Source organism: Bufo gargarizans, chromosome 2 (assembly GCF_014858855.1).
Source record: "Bufo gargarizans isolate SCDJY-AF-19 chromosome 2, ASM1485885v1, whole genome shotgun sequence".
In the NCBI taxonomy this organism is placed as follows: Eukaryota; Metazoa; Chordata; class Amphibia; order Anura; family Bufonidae; genus Bufo; species Bufo gargarizans.
The window spans coordinates 694,631,811-694,649,848 of NC_058081.1; positions in this window are offsets into that span (position 1 = coordinate 694,631,811).

Below are 18,038 nucleotides of genomic sequence, written 5' to 3' on the forward strand. Positions count from 1 at the left end.
TATACCATCCAAAGTCAATTCACTCATCTCTAGTCATCAGTATAAAAAAAATCTCGGAAAACCCCTTTGAGTATTGATGACCTATCCTCGGGATAGGTCATCAGCATCGGATTGGTGGGGGTCCAACTACTAGCACCCTGACCGATCAGCTATTGGAAGACTAGGCGGTACTCCCATTCAAGTGAACGGGAATGAGCTGCAATAACAAGTTCAGCCACTATACAATATATGGCGCTGTGCTTAGTGTATTATGCAGTTCTCGTATGTGTGGCCCCTTCAAACACCTGATCGTTGGGGATACCTGGAGTCAAACCCACCAATCAGATTCTGATGACTTGAGGATAGGCCATCAATATTTAATTTTCAGAAAACCCCTTTTAACAGGTTGCACTGTTTTGGGTTGAAAAGGTCTGAGCACACATACCAACCACGTAAAGACCAGTCAACCAGTGGGCATATAAGAGCATGGGCAGCAACTCCAGAGCAATCACCACCTTGGATCTCTTCTCACCCCATCATATGTACCTACCTGTGTAAATTCAGTGAGACTCTTTCAACCAAACTCACTAACTACTGAGCACATGGGAGACTTCCTTTTCGTACTGGCATACAAAAAATATTAGGTACAATATGGCACTGATGGTGCATAGTATGGCAGTGGTATTTCACTATATGGTTATCATTTACTTGTATTGTGATTTCTTTGGGTTATTCTTTGTTTCCCTCCTTCCAAACAAAAGAAAGAGGGGCTCTACAATCCTTAGGGTAGGTCATCAATAGTAAGCTTGTCCAGCTCACCTTGTATGACTATCCTTGTTTTATACCCCCACGTGCACGGAAACCATAGGTGAGACTTCCAATCGCGGAACAAATAAAGATGAATCCAGCACCGAAGTATCTTTGAGTTGCTCGTTTCTTTATTCGTGGCGTTTAAAATTCTTTTTTACAGCATCAACACAAATCCTCTCATTCCGGCGATAGTCTACGCGTTTCGAGCATAAAAGTTCTTACTCATGACTTCGAAATTGCCCCAACCAACTGAAATTTATAGAGGGCTGTTCCTGTCTCCAACTCCATTGGAAGGGGGAGACCGGTGTAAAGCCTCATTTCAGTTGCTTTGGGCGTTACCTGTGTTGCTTTTCTAATTTCCTACAAAATGCAAAGACAAAATATGACATTTGATGTGCTCGTTAATAAAAACAATGGACAGCAATATAGTCCATGGATCTCGTTCGCGCTTTAGTGCAAGCCAAAGTCTGATCCTGCAGAAAACGCGAACATGAGCTTGCGTGTCCCACAAGCCGCACACTCTGAATACACATATAAAAATGAAAACCGCGTTGCCGTTCACTGTGTATAATGCAACAAAAATACACATGGCTTATATATAAGCATAATATATATAACATAAAAATACTAATTATATAAATGTTCAATAAAAATGCATTAACTCCTTCTTTAAGTTTAAGCCTGTTGGAGATCTGGTTTTTAATCTGAATATCCAAATATTAAAGGGGTTGTCCCACTTCATTAAATAGGTTTTAACTAATTCATTTCCCCCCACTGAACATATCCTCCTATATATGTAATTTTCAAAAAGTTACCATTCGTCCTAAAAAAGGTTCTATGAGAACCCTTTGTTTACTATTGTCTCCCATGGATACGGCCTCATGTCGCCGGCCGCATCCATGTGCCGCGCCTGCGCACCACAGCCGAAGACATTCATCGGCCAGCCTTAGTATTACGAGAACGCGCACGTCCGCGCATGCGCAGTATATCCAGCGCGTCTGAGATAGAGCTGCGCATGCGCGGGCATCCGAACAGTTCGGGCGAGTTAGCGGAGTGAGCGGACGGACGTCAGAGGAACGGGATACTATTTCCTAAAAGGTAAGTATAATATCTACTGGCCCACTAATCCACCAACGAATTTTGAATACTGGGCAATAAAGGGGGGCAACTCTATGCTATGTATGGACACCTGGGGGCAACTCTATGCTATGTATGGACACCTGGGGGCAACTCTATGCTATGTATGGACACCTGGGGGCAACTCTATGCTATGTATGGACACCTGGGGGCAACTCTATGCTATGTATGGACACCTGGGGGCAACTCTATGCTATGTATGGACACCTGGGGGCAACTCTATGCTATGTATGGACACCTGGGGGCAACTCTATGCTATGTATGGACACCTGGGGGCAACTCTATGCTATGTATGGACACCTGGGGGCAACTCTATGCTATGTATGGACACTGGGGGCAACTGTATGCTATGTATGGACACTGGGGGCAACTATATTATATGAATGGACACTGGGGGCAACTATATTATATCTATGGACACTGGGGGCAACTATATGAATTTTATGCAGACTGGGGGCAACTATATTATATCTATGGACATTGGGGGCAACTATATGAATTTTATGCAGACTGGGGGCAACTATATTATATCTATGGACACTGGGGGCAACTATATGAATTTTATGCAGACTTGGGGCAACTATATTATATCTATGGACACTGGGGGCAACTATATTATATGAATGGACATTGGGGGCAAGTATATTATATCTATGGACACTGGGGGCAACTATATGAATTTTATGCAGACTGGGGGCAACTATATTATATCTATGGACACTGGGGGCAACTATATGAATTTTATGCAGACTGGGGGCAACTATATTATATCTATGGACACTGGGGGCAACTATATGAATTTTATGCAGACTGGGGGCAACTATATTATATCTATGGACACTGGGGGCAACTATATTATATATTTGGACATTGGGGGCAACTATATTATATGTATGCACATTGGGGGCAATTATATTATATGTATGCACACTGGGGGCAACTATATTATATGAATGGACATTGGGGGCAACTATATTATATGTATGGACACTGGGGGGCAACTATATTATGTATGGACACTGGGGGGCAACTATATTATATGTATGGACACTGGGGGCAACTATATGAATTTTATGCAGACTGGGGGCAACTATATTATATGTACGGACACTGGGGGCAACTATATGTATTTTATGGAGACTGGGGGCAACTATATGTATTTTATGGAGACTGGGGGGAACTATATGTATTTTAGATATTACAGGTGTAGGACTGACATAAAATGCATGACATAGCAGGGCTAGGTATGCGCTGGTACATTCTTAGTGATTGGTGAGGTGGGGATTATCAATATATGGCATATAAAGAATGGTGAAGAGATAGGGTAATACACTGATATGTGGCCGAGTTCCATATAAGCTGGGTAATAGGTCAGTGATAATATCAGGTATCAGATATTATCACTGACTTATTACCCAGCTTTCCCGGTATCAGATATTATCACTGACTTCTGACTTATTACCCAGCTTTCCCGGTGTACAATATTATCACTGACTTATTACCCAGCTTTCCCGGTGTACAATATTATTGTACACCGGGAAAGCTGGGTAATAAGTCAGTGATAATATCTGATACCGGGAAAGCTGGGTAATAAGTCAGTGATAATATCTGATACCGGGAAAGCTGGGTAATAAGTCAGTGATAATATCTGATACCGGGAAAGCTGGGTAATAAGTCAGTGATAATATTGTACACCGGGAAAGCTGGGTAATAAGTCTGTAATAATATTGTACACCGGGAAAGCTGGGTAATAAGTCAGTGAATATATCTATCTATATCTAGCACAGATCATATGGCTACTAGCTAACATGCATTTGGGCTGTAGTGATTTATTGTTTTTGCTGCACAGAATGGGTTTGTAACACAGGTTTTATGTGTAAAAGTGCATTAGATTGCAGGACAGCCACAAGTTACTCCATTAGTTCACTAGCATTGGTCAGTGGTCACTGAGTGATTCCCCAGCAGGGGGAGGGGCTTTACATACTCTGCAGGCTCCATGTGGATGACTCATCCACATGAACGAGCACGGACTGAGCTCTGAGGGTGAGTCATGAGGGGGCGTGGCCTTCACTCAACTGCCGGAGCCAAACCAGGAAGTTATCAGGACATTTACTGCTGGTAAGATTGAAACAGCAAAGTGGGACAACCCCTTTAACCTCTTAATGTCACCTCCTCTAACCGGAGTAAAAACTCGTTCAATAGCATAAGCACAAACAAAAGTGCTGTAAGGAACGATTGTGTTCTATAATGAAACGTCTTGCTGTGTTGGGGATATGAGCATAAGATGGATTTGTGATGTCATTTATATGCTCAAGGATTCTTATTTAAAATTTCCCGGATGTTCTGCCCACGTACAATAAGTCGCATTGATTACATTCCACAACATAAATAACCCCAGTAGAATTACAATCAGGGCCGGGCTGGGACAAAAAATAGGCCCGGGCATTTTTGACTGAGCAGCCCAATCACATGACACCCAACAGGCCCCACCCCCTTGCAGTCTAGGGGTGGAGCCAAAACCGGAAGCACAATTGACTTTGTTTTCTGACTTGCATAACAGGAACCAGATGGATCTGTTTTGATTCCCATAGACTTTTATGAGGATGGAGAGCAAACTGAAAGCCTCTTGCAGAGTCTGCACTGTACAAGAGAGAGAGATAGCTGTGGCTGTGAAGGGAAAAGTTCCAGAGCACAATGACAGCCCCAGAGCCAGTGGCGTAGGGATCGCCATAGCAACCATAGCAGTGGCTATGGGGCCCTACGCCACTGGGGGCCCGTCCGGACTGCATTCAGTTTTTTTAAAGTTTTTTTTATTAACACAGACAGGCAGCCAGGCGCGACTACAGTGGGCGGGACTTGGGCAGTCCGCGGCTCGGGCCTGGCTGGGGGGAAGCCAAGGAAGGAATAGTCAGGTCAGGACTGGAGCAGGCGGGCTGGGGCGCACTGCCGCACGAGCAGAAGATGAGGTAGGCGGTGGAGAGGGGGCCGGAACGGGGGCGTATAACATGTACATGTAAGTTAAAAACCAATATACAAATCCACATAAGGGACAGACCACAGAGATCAGCATGTATTGTCACTACACTATGATGTCTTTAGAGTTCCCTTTATAGTCAGAATACTTACTACTATGAGAGCCTGGTATCCATGTCTTATGCCCAATCTAACAGTCAACGATACCTATAATATTGTTCATGAAGCAGATCTGCATTAGTGGGACTGTCGATTCCCATACGCTGGGACACTACAATGCGATGCATATCTGCTCATTTCCATGTCTGTTCTGCCACCTTGAGGCAGACACTGAAGGGGGGATCTGTGAACGACACTGAAGGGAGGATCTGTGGACGACACTGAAGGGGGGATCTGTGGACGACACTGAAGGGGGGATCTGTGGACGACACTGAAGGGGGGATCTGTGGACGACACTGAAGGGGGGATCTGTGGACGACACTGAAGGGAGGATCTGTGGACGACACTGAAGGGGGAGATCTGTGGACGACACTGAAGGGGGAGATCTGTGGACGACACTGAAGGGGGAGATCTGTGGACGACACTGAAGGGGGGGATCTGTGGACGACACTGAAGGGGGGGATCTGTGGACGACACTGAAGGGGGGATCTGTGGACGACACTGAAGGGGGATCTGTAGACGACACTGAAGGGGGGATCTGTGGACGACACTAAGGGGGGGATCTGTGGACGACACTGAAGGGGGGGTCTGTGGACGACACTGAAGGGGGGGTCTGTGGACGACACTGAAGGGGGATCTGTGGACCACACTTGGGGGGGATCTGTGGACGACACTTGGGGGGGGGGATCTGTGGACGACACTTGGGGGGGGGGTCTGTGGACGACACTGAAGGAGGAGATCTGTGGACGACACTGAAGGAGGAGATCTGTGGACGACACTGAAGGGGGGATCTGTGGACGACACTGAAGGGGGGGATCTGTGGACGACACTGAAGGGGGGGGTCTGTGGACGACACTGAAGGGGGATCTGTAGACGACACTGAAGGGGGGATCTGTGGACGACACTAAGGGGGGGATCTGTGGACGACACTGAAGGAGGGGTCTGTGGACGACACTGAAGGGGGATCTGTAGACGACACTGAAGGGTGGATCTGTGGACGACACTGAAGGGGGATCTGTGGACGACACTTGGGGGGGGATCTGTGGACGACACTTGGGCGGGGATCTGTGGACGACACTTAGGGGGGGGATCTGTGGACGACACTTAGGGGGGGATCTGTGGACGACACTTAGGGGGATGTTGGGGTGGGAGGTCCTGGAGGGGTGTTTGGGTGGGAGCTCTGGAAAGGGGTGGGAGGTCCAATAGGTATGTGGGGGTGGGAGATCCGGGAGGGGGGGCCCATAATTTTTTTGCTATGGGGCCCAGTCATTTCTAGCTACGCCCCTGCCCAGAGCCTTTCTGCTGCCTGACCAACCGTATGCTGCCACAGCGCCAGCCCAGCCTGCAGGACACCGGAGAGGCCTGGGGTCCACATTATAGCACCACTACATTTACTTACTACATTTATAATAAAACAATTTACTTACAAAAGAAGCTATTAAAGGGGTTGTCCCACTTTGCTGTTTCAATCTTACCAGCAGTAAATGTCCTGATAACTTCCTGGTTTGGCTCCGGCAGTTGAGTGAAGGCCGCGCCTCCTCATGACTCACCCTCAGAGCTCAGTCCGTGCTCGTTCATGTGGATGAGTCATCCACATGGAGCCTGCAGAGTATGTAAAGCCCCTCCCCCTGCTGGGGAATCACTCAGTGACCACTGACCAATGCTAGTGAACTAATGGAGTAACTTGTGGCTGTCCTGCATTCTAATGCACTTTTACACATAAAACCTGTGTTACAAACCCATTCTGTGCAGCAAAAACAATAAATCACTACAGCCCAAATGCATGTTAGCTACTAGCCATATGATCTGTGCTAGATATAGATAGATATATTCACTGACTTATTACCCAGCTTTCCCGGTGTACAATATTATCACTGACTTATTACCCAGCTTTCCCAGTATCAGATATTATCACTGACTTATTACCCAGCTTTCCCGGTGTACAATAATATTGTACACCGGGAAAGCTGGGTAATAAGTCAGTGATAATATTGTACACCGGGAAAGCTGGGTAATAAGTCTGTAATAATATTGTACACCGGGAAAGCTGGGTAATAAGTCAGAAGTCAGTGATAATATCTGATACCGGGAAAGCTGGGTAATAAGTCAGTGATAATATCTGATACCTGATATTATCACTGACCTATTACCCAGCTTATATGGAACTCGGCCACATATCAGTGTATTACCCTATCTCTTCACCATTCTTTATATGCCATATATTGATAATCCCCACCTCACCAATCACTAAGAATGTACCAGCGCATACATAGCTCTGCTACATATGCATTTTATGTCAGTCCTACACCTGTAATATCTCTCCACCATTCTTTATATGCCATATATTGATAATCCCCACCTCACCAATCACTAAGAATGTACCAGCGCATACCTAGCCCTGCTACATATGCATTTTATGTCAGTCCTACACCTGTAATATCTAAAATACATATAGTTCCCCCCAGTCTCCATAAAATACATATAGTTGCCCCCAGTCTCCATAAAATACATATAGTTGCCCCCAGTGTCCGTACATATAATATAGTTGCCCCCAGTCTGCATAAAATTCATATAGTTGCCCCCAGTGTCCATACATATAATATAGTTGCCCCCCAGTGTCCATACATAATATAGTTGCCCCCCAGTGTCCATACATATAATATAGTTGCCCCCAATGTCCATTCATATAATATAGTTGCCCCCAGTGTGCATACATATAATATAATTGCCCCCAATGTGCATACATATAATATAGTTGCCCCAATGTCCAAATATATAATATAGTTGCCCCCAGTGTCCATAGATATAATATAGTTGCCCCCAGTCTGCATAAAATTCATATAGTTGCCCCCAGTGTCCATAGATATAATATAGTTGCCCCCAATGTCCATTCATATAATATAGTTGCCCCCAGTGTCCATAGATATAATATAGTTGCCCCAAGTCTGCATAAAATTCATATAGTTGCCCCCAGTGTCCATAGATATAATATAGTTGCCCCCAGTCTGCATAAAATTCATATAGTTGCCCCCAGTGTCCATTCATATAATATAGTTGCCCCCAGTGTCCATAGATATAATATAGTTGCCCCCAGTGTCCATTCATATAATATAGTTGCCCCCAGTGTCCATACATAGCATACAGTTGCCCCTAGTGTCCATACATAGCATAGAGTTGCCCCCAGGTGTCCATACATAGCATAGAGTTGCCCCCAGGTGTCCATACATAGCATAGAGTTGCCCCCAGGTGTCCATACATAGCATAGAGTTGCCCCAGGTGTCCATACATAGCATAGAGTTGCCCCCAGGTGTCCATACATAGCATAGAGTTGCCCCCAGGTGTCCATACATAGCATAGAGTTGCCCCCAGGTGTCCATACATAGCATAGAGTTGCCCCCAGGTGTCCATACATAGCATAGAGTTGCCCCCAGGTGTCCATACATAGCATAGAGTTGCCCCCAGGTGTCCATACATAGCATAGAGTTGCCCCCAGGTGTCCATACATAGCATAGAGTTGCCCCCAGGTGTCCATACATAGCATAGAGTTGCCCCCAGGTGTCCATACATAGCATAGAGTTGCCCCCAGGTGTCCATACATAGCATAGAGTTGCCCCCAGGTGTCCATACATAGCATAGAGTTGCCCCCCTTTATTGCCCAGTATTCAAAATTCGTTGGTGGATTAGTGGGCCAGTAGATATTATACTTACCTTTTAGGAAATAGTATCCCGTTCCTCTGACGTCCGTCCGCTCACTCCGCTAACTCGCCCGAACTGTTCGGATGCCCGCGCATGCGCAGCTCTATCTCAGACGCGCTGGATATACTGCGCATGCGCGGACGTGCGCGTTCTCGTAATACTAAGGCTGGCCGATGAATGTCTTCGGCTGTGGTGCGCAGGCGCGGCACATGGATGCGGCCGGCGACATGAGGCCGTATCCATGGGAGACAATAGTAAACAAAGGGTTCTCATAGAACCTTTTTTAGGACGAATGGTAACTTTTTGAAAATTACATATATAGGAGGATATGTTCAGTGGGGGGAAATGAATTAGTTAAAACCTATTTAATGAAGTGGGACAACCCCTTTAAGTTGTCTGCTTTGCTGTCCTCTGCTTGCTTCCACTGATTATTTGCCCTCCTTTCTGTCTCTCCTCGCAGGCGCACTGTTATGAGGGACCTGTGGATGACACACTGTTATGGGCATCAGTGGATGACACACGTTTATGGGGGCATCAGTGGATGACACACGGTTATGGGGGCATCTGTGGATGACGCACTGTTATGGGCATCTGTGGATGACACTGTTTCTGTGGATGACACTCTTATGGGGACATCTGTGGATGACGCACTGTTATGGGGGATCTGTGGATGACACACTGGTATGGGCATCTGTGGATGACACTGGCATGGTGGCATCTGTGTGGATTGTGGAATGATGGAATCTGACACAGATACCGGGGGGGGGGGGGGGGGGCGCATCTGTGGATGACACTGTTATGGGTGGCCGGGGGGATCTGTGGATGACACACATATATGGCAGCGCAAGCATCTTGTGCTATATAAATGTGTCATCATCCACATATCACATCCCCCCCCCCCCCATAACAGTGTTCCTGACAGTGTCCCTCCCTATTGTAAGACGTCTGTTCCTTATGTAAGTGAGCTATTGAGCTTGTAAATAAACTTGTGCAAAGTATATGAGTAGTTAGTAACTAAACTACTCATATACTTTGCAGTTTGCACAAGTTTATTTACAAGCTCAATAGCTCACTCACTTACATAAAGTTACTATCTAATATAATCTATCACTATCATCACTAACTTACTGCCTGGGACAGTCAGGAGGACTCCAATTGTATTCACAACACAAGTATAATTCACAGTTTTTCTTTTTCACAGACAGTACAGTGAGTGCTGCAGTGCACAAAAGACTGTCATTCACGCCGGTTCACCACAACCGGTCCCGTCACATCCATTCACTGTGTCTACTCTGTGGTGAGGGCATGGATTGGGCAGGCGGCAGCCACAGCCAGTTGGGCACTAGTACTGGGGCAGGCGGGCAGGCAGAAGCTGGTGGGCTGGTGCGGTGGTGGCTCCAGTCCAGTCCCGCTCTTCAACATTTAAACTAGGCGGCCGCGTAACGTAACGTGCCGTCACTCACTACGTCACGTCGCACGCTCCTCGCTCTTTATTAATGAAGGCGGAGCAGGCGCGTGACGTCGGAGTGAGCGACGTTACGCTGCCGGCCGCCGGAAGATGGAGTCACAGAGGCGGGACACAGGAGGCGGAGCAGTGGGGGTGGACTCACACAGTCAGTAAGTATGAGTGTGCGGCCGGGGCTGGCAGGAGGCGGAGCACAGGGAGGGGTGTGATTAGGGCATACCGGCACACCCACTCGAGCCCTGAGGCGGACCGGCCCCCCCATGACCAGTCCGGCCCTGATCAGACAGATTATTAAGATGTGCGGCCGGGGCTGGCAGGAGGCGGAGCACAGACAGACAGGGGTGTGATTAGGCCATACCCGGCACACCCACTCGAGCCCTGAGGCGGCCCGGCCCACCGGGCAAATGCCCGGTCTGCCCTATGGCCAGTCCGGCCCTGATTACAATTTATATATGACTTTATGGGGAAATTAAAGTTGTGATCTGAATCATGAAAAGTTTTTTTAGGGACAACAAAACTGCACGCTTTACAAGGATGACTCTCACATCGGGTAAAACCTACATATTTTAACCAGGTATAGGATTTATTTTTCTTAAAAGTTTGTGAGAAATAGGAAGGGAGAAAGGTTGTTGGCAAGAGTGGGGGGGTCGTCTGGAAACTATTCTATGTCCATTTTTGAATATTTCATACAGTGTCTCCTCTTCATACAGAATAGAAACACATCTAGAAATCACTTGTTGAATTTGGGAAAACTGTCTACTATAAGTGAGAACTAGCGTAGGTAGTATTTGATTATCTCTTTTTTGTTTATAAGGCGTTGCGGGTGCGTTGTGGGAAAAGATGCGGGTGCGTTGCGGGAAAATGCGTGATTTTTCAGCGCAAGTGCAAAGCATTTTAATGCTTTTGCACGCGCGTGAGAAAAATCGGCATGTTTGGTACCCAGACCCAAACCCAGACTTTTTCACAGAAGTTCGGGTTTGGGTTAGGTGCTATGTAGATTTTATTATTTTTCCCTTATAACATAGTTATAAGGGAAAATAATAGCATTCTTAATACAGAATGCTTAGTAAAATGTCCATTGAGGGGTTAAAAATAAAAAACGAATTTAACTCACCCCATCCACTTGATCGCGTAGCGGATCTCATCTTCTTTATACTTTCTTCAGGACCTGGCTAAAGGACCTTTGATGACGTCACAGCGCTCATCACATGGTCCATCACCACGGTAATGGACCATGTGATGAGCGCAGTGATGCCACTACAGGTCCTTTTCATCAAAAAAGAAAGAAGACATGCCAGGCTGAGCGTTCAAGTGGATTAAGGTGAGTTTATTAATAATTTGTTAACCCCTCCATCACTATTTTACTAAGCATTCTGTATTAAGAATGCTATTATTTTCCCTTATAACCATGTTATAAGAGAAAACAATAAAGATCGGGTCCCCATTCCGATCGTCTCCTAGCAACCGTGCGTGAAAATCCCACCGCATCCGCACTTGCTTGCGGATGCTTGCGATTTTCACGCAGCCCCATTCACTTCTATGGGGCCCGCGTTGCGTGAATAATGCATAATATAGAGCATGCTGCGATTTTCACGCAACGCACAAGTGATGCGTGAAAATCACTGCTCATGTGCACAGCCCCATTGAAGTGAATGGGTCCAGATTCTGTGCGGGTGCAATGCGTTCACTTCACGCATTGCACCCGCACGGAATTCTCGCCCGTGTGAAAGAGGCCTAATTATTATTAACATTTTTGAATAACAGATCCCATCTGGATTTCTTCTGAGCAATAGCCTTAGCTCTTAAAATCATCCAATGTGGATACCCTCTTTCTGATAAACGAATATTAATTGTTTGACATCCCCTCTGAAATAAATCATCCACGCTGCAATTTCTCTTAGCGCGGACGAATTCACCCACAGGGATCGCTTTCAACGTATGGGTAGGATGATGGCTATTGGCTCTCAGAATAGTGTTGCCTGAATTAATTTGCGATATGTTGGCGTTTGTATGTTCTGGTTAGTGACACCTGTAAGGGTTAAATCCAAATAATTGATTGTGACTGTCATATGAGCAAACAAAACGCAAATTATAAGGATTATTATTGAGATAATTCAAAAATGATGGTATGGCAGACACATCGTCGCTCCATATCAGGAGCAAGTCATCGATGTATCTGCCATACCACTCAATATCTCCCAAAAATGGATTCTCAACATTGGTCATGTTGGTAGCCCAAATGATTATCTGTTTGAAGGGGTTATGGCCTCTTCATTGTATACCAAGCACAGCGCCATCCATTGTATAGTGGATGTGCTTGGTATTGCCTCGCAAGCGAATGGGACTGAGCTACAGAAAGGCCTTATGACCGATGGACATGACATCACAGGCTGAGAAAAAGGCCACAAAGCTTGCCCAAGTTTTGCAGCCCCTTCCAACAGTTCATCAGTCCTGGACAACATCTTTACTATGGCCTTCTCAACCACCCATTTAAAAATTTCAGAGTATGTTCACAAGGCAATATTTTCATGCAAATTTTGATGGATATTCCACACCAAAATCAACATGAAAACCATATCAGATCCACATCCCGTTGTTCTCAGAAAGAATCAGTGTAGTTCCGCTATTGAACAGGGATAATCCACGTGCAGAACGTCGCCAGGTCAAACTGCAAAGCCATGGCAGAAATCCTAAGGTCAGGCTAAGGCTCCTTTCACACCTGCGTTCAGGTGTCCGCTCGTGAGCTCCGTTTGAAGGGGCTCACAAGCGGCCCTGAACGCAGCCGTCTGGCCCTAATGCATTCTCAGTGGAGGCGGATCCGCTCAGAATGCATCCGCCTGCCAGCGCTCGCCTCCGCTCCGCTCAGTGAGCGGACACCTGAACACTGCAAGCAGCGTTCGGGTGTCCGCCTGGCCGTGCGGAGGCGAGCGGATCCGTTCCGACTTACAATGTAAGTCAATGGGGACGGATCCGCTTGAAGATGACACCATATGGCTCAATCTTCAAGCGGATCCGTCCCCCATTGACTTTCAATGTAAAGTCTGAACGGATCCGCTCAGGCTACTTTCACACTTCTAATGCAGACGGATCCGTTTTGAACGGAGCCGCCGTCTGCATTAATATGAGCGGATCCGTTCAGAACGCTAGTGTGAAAGTAGCCTTAGATTTCTGCTATCAGAATCATGGCTGACAAGGTGAGACTGAAGTGGTATTGGTTTAGGGAGCAAGACGAGAACCAATCTACATCTGGATGTCTGAGAAGGAGCAACAGCAATATTGTTTCAGATCGGCCTAATCACAGCCCTGATGTGGACCAAACTATGAGTACTCATCAAGAAAAAAAGATGAGGCACCACAGACACTTGCAATTCTGACAGAAATAATTTATTACCGTAATTGGAAAGCATATTTTGGCACCGTGACAGTACCTTCATCAGGCATGGGTAAAATATAACAGAGCTTTATATACAGTTAGGATAAAGGCAGTAAAACCACAAAAGCCAATCATGATCGAGGCATGAAAAAAGACTAACATAGGCTTTGTACACCTTCGGGGCATTTTTTTTTGTGATTGCGTTTTACTAATTTCCGGCTATAAATCATTTTCTTAATTGGTTTTTATTAAAAATGCTCAGCCGTTTTCTGAGCTACAAGGGTTATAAAATCAGTCTGTTTGCAGAGTCTCATTTCTCAGTCCCATCAGCTGACCGCCTGACCCCATAAACACTCACTTTAGCTAAACTCTTATCAAACTGATAAGAATATGGCATAAATGATTGTTTATGAGGTCAGGAGATCAGAGATAAGGCTTCAGATAAGCCCTCACTTGATGGGACTAAGAAGTGATATTCTCCTGATTTTTTAACCTTTGTATGTCAAAAACTGCTAAACTTTTTTAGTAAAGACCATTTGAAAAAATATATTTTTAAGCCCGAAATGTGTAGAATGCAATCATTAAAAAAATGTCCCCAGAGGTTTATTAAAGTCCAATTTAAAAAAAAAAAAGATTTTTAAGCCCAAAATGTGTAGAATGCAATCACAAAAAAAATGTCCATAGCCTTTAAAATACAAACTAAAAAAAGTAATTCAAATAATATTATAGCAAGTCTTTGCATTATACAATTCCATATCATAAAAGGTAGGGTGTATATAAAGTTATCACGGTAACTAAAAGCTCACTCAAACTACAATACACACAGTAATGAAGCTAAACACCATCAAATCTAATGGACTGTGGACAAGGAACAAAAAATACAATAAAATGAGCAAAAATACTAAATGAACAGCAGGTGGCAAAAGAGCAAAACAAATCCCCAAAAATTCTTTAAATATATAACTGCTAAAAAAAAAACTAGTTTCGAGCAGGTAGGTCCCCTAAATAATGGCAAGGGTAGTCACTGAAGATAAGGAAAATGCAGAGTTACTAAATGTTTTTTTTTAGCTCTGTACATACAAAAAAAGAGAAAGATGCTGATATCTGTGGTGCTGGGGCTGTTTGCCAATTGGGTATATTACTGGATGTACTAACTGTAGATATGGTCCAAGATAAGTTAAATAAGGTAAATGTGAACAAGGCTCCGGGTCAAGATGGATTACACCCAAGAGTGCTTAAAGAGCTCAGTTCAGTCATTGCTGTGCCCCTCTTTAGATTCTCTAGGTACTGGTATAGTGCCAAGTGATTGGCGCAAGGCAAATGTGGTGCCTATATTAAAAAAAGGATTGAGGTCCATCACAGGTAAGTATAGACCTATAGGCTTGGAAAGTATAGTTTGTAATTTAATTGAAAACTGGCTGAAGGACCGTGTCCAGAGAGTTGTGGTCAATGATTCCTATTCAGAATGGTCCCAGGTTATAAGTGGTGCACCCCAAGGTTCAGTGCTGGGCCCTCTATTATTTAATTTATGTATTAATGATATCGAAGACAGGATTAATAGCACCATATCTATTTTTGCAGATGACACTAAGCTGTGTAGAACTGTACAGTCAATGGAAGATGTCCATAAACTACAAGATGACTTGAACACTCTGAGTGATTGGGCATGAACTTGGCAAATGAGGTTCAATGTGGACAAATGTAAAGTTTTGCATCTTGGTAGTAATAATCTCTGTGCTTCATATGTCCTAGGTGATGAAGCACTGGGAGAGTCACTTATAGAGAAGGATTTGGGTGTCCTTGTAGATGGTAGATTAAATAACAGCATACAATGTCAATCAGCTGCTTCTAAGGCCACCAGGATATTGTCATGCATTAAACGAGGCATGGACTCGCGGGGCAGGGATGTAATATCACCACTTTACAAAGCATTGGTGCGGCCTCATCTGGAATATGCAGTCCAGTTCTGGGCACCAGTACATAGAAAGGATGCACTGCAGCTGGAAAGGAAAAAGTTCAGTCTCCGGAAGCATCAAAGCTTCTTTACTGTAAGAAGGGTGAATCTGTGGAATAGACTTCCTCAGGACGTGGTCACAGCAGGAACAGTGGACAGTTTTAAAAAGGGTTTAGACGAATTCTTAACAGTAAATGACACTAATGCTGATGAAAACGTGTAGAAATCTGAGTCTCACTTCCTTCTGGGATTCGCATCCCCACCTATCCCTCGGTTGAACTCGATGAACTTGTCTTTTTTCAACCGTATCAACTATGTAACTATGTAAGGTGCAGTGTTGTTCCATAGAAATGGGGCACTTCTTGGAAACTATGGCAGCCTAACGAAGGACAAAAGGGACCAAAGAGCGATAACATGGAGAAGTCTTGTACAGAACCGGACAACGATGTTACCAGCAAGTTCACACCAAAGTTTCTGGAAAATAATATTCAGAACAATTGGTGTCCTGTGTATGTATGAGATAAAAACATTACTGACAGAAAATGGAGTCAAAAAATATAACTATTAGGGTCTCCTGAACACACAATGTATTTGCGGCAGATTTTTTGTGTAGATTTGCACGTGGAAAATCAACAGCGTATTACAGAACTGTCCGTGCAGATGACATTTCAACAGATCTCATCTAGACGCTGCTGGGATCTTCTGCTTGGAGACATTAGTAATGTCCAAGTGTCAGTGACATACAGTATATGACTATGGCTAGTAGACGGCAACTGGTGCTAACAAACAGCCCTTGTAATAACTGCACTATCAGATTTATTTATTTTTTTTGTGAAAAAAGGTCCTAAAAATGAATCCTTTTAGGTGGCAGATGCCTTCTTCTCTGTGTTCTGGTTCTGTGATTGGTCTGAAATGAATCACAAAAGTTTCGGATTCGCTGGAATCCATTTTTTTTGGGGGGGGGGGTAAATTCATGACTTCAATTTCTTTTAAATGAATTTGCTCATCTGTAATCAGTTTGTATTTTCTTAGTTTCCTCCTCAGATTTGTCAAGTACACTAGTTCTTATAGTTTCATGCAGCTTTGGCCTCAAGCTCCTTGGGCCCACCAGAGGAAATTATTTTGAGGGACCTGATGTGCACACCCAATTTTAAGTCATTGCACATGCAGTACTTCTCATTAATAAGGCTTAATAGACTATATGGTGGTTATAGGTTCTGTGAGGTCAGCTGTCAATAAAATTGTCTTCTGCTAGACGTGAGGTGCCCTGTTCTATTAGGAATCCATTACTGTGTTAGAGCTTGAGCCACTGGAGGAACCTCTGGTACACTGGTGGACCAGTCCGACCCTGGTTTTATGTTTTAAACTTGTCCTGTCCGATCTCCAGATTTGTGCCATTTCTAAAGGTCTCTTGTCCCTCATGGTAGGTCATGGAAGCATCATTCCCTGAAGAGAAATATTTACTGTGGAGTCGGTAATGGAGAATTCCTAAGGTTCAGGTGTTCTTGGTTATAACGGACCTGATAAGTAAAAAAAATTAAAACATAAAACACAAAAAGAAACATTACAGACAGTGTGGATTAAAAATCTTCTTGTCTACAGCCCCTATGCAGTGTGGGTCTCTGTAGGTACAGGGGGAGATGTGGCATAAAAAAGCCACAAATTACTGTATGGTGTATGCCATATTTGCCCCATAATTTGCGACTTTTAGCGCTTCTCGACACTTTTCTAAAGGGGTGCATAAAGGAGAGGGCTTAACAGGCGGGCAGGGCCTTCTGCAACCAACCAGATTTACTTTTATTAACAAGTTCAAGTGTACGACAGCCATTAGCTGGCATAGATTTGAGTTTCCGGCACACAGAGTGCCAAAAAAGCACCTAATTTATTAGGAGGCATCTCACTCCACTGCATCGGAGATCAAGACTGCTTGAAAAGTCTCCCCATAGTCTACAAATAATACTCTGCCACTGCTTTTTTGTTTTTACAACATACAGTACATTCTGTAGCTTAGCAGTAGGGACAGGTGGAAAGGAGGTACTGTATGATTACAGAATCAGACGATGTAGTGTTTCTTTGTAGTCTGTTACCATGGAGACACATAGGTCTGCATAGAGCCATGGGCATGAAACAGAAGGAAATTTGTAATCAAGACTATTTGCAATTATGAACCTTTCTCAAAGCAGACTTCATTGATCTGTGTAAACAGCTATTATTTGTTCATTGTATTGCGGTTTTAGTTAGGCAGTATATGGTACTGTTATTCCAAGACTGACGGATTTGTTTCCTCTATGACACTGTATGATGGTGTTAATGCTGGATATAATAGATTTATTTTTTGCCCACATGATAAAAAGGAGTTATGCAGGCATTATATACTGATGGCCTATCCTGAAGATAGGTCATCAATATCTAATCGGTAAGGTCCATGCGAGCACTACTCCCTCTTCATGACACTGCGCGTCATCTCCCTTGCAGCAGCAACGCAGTGCAAT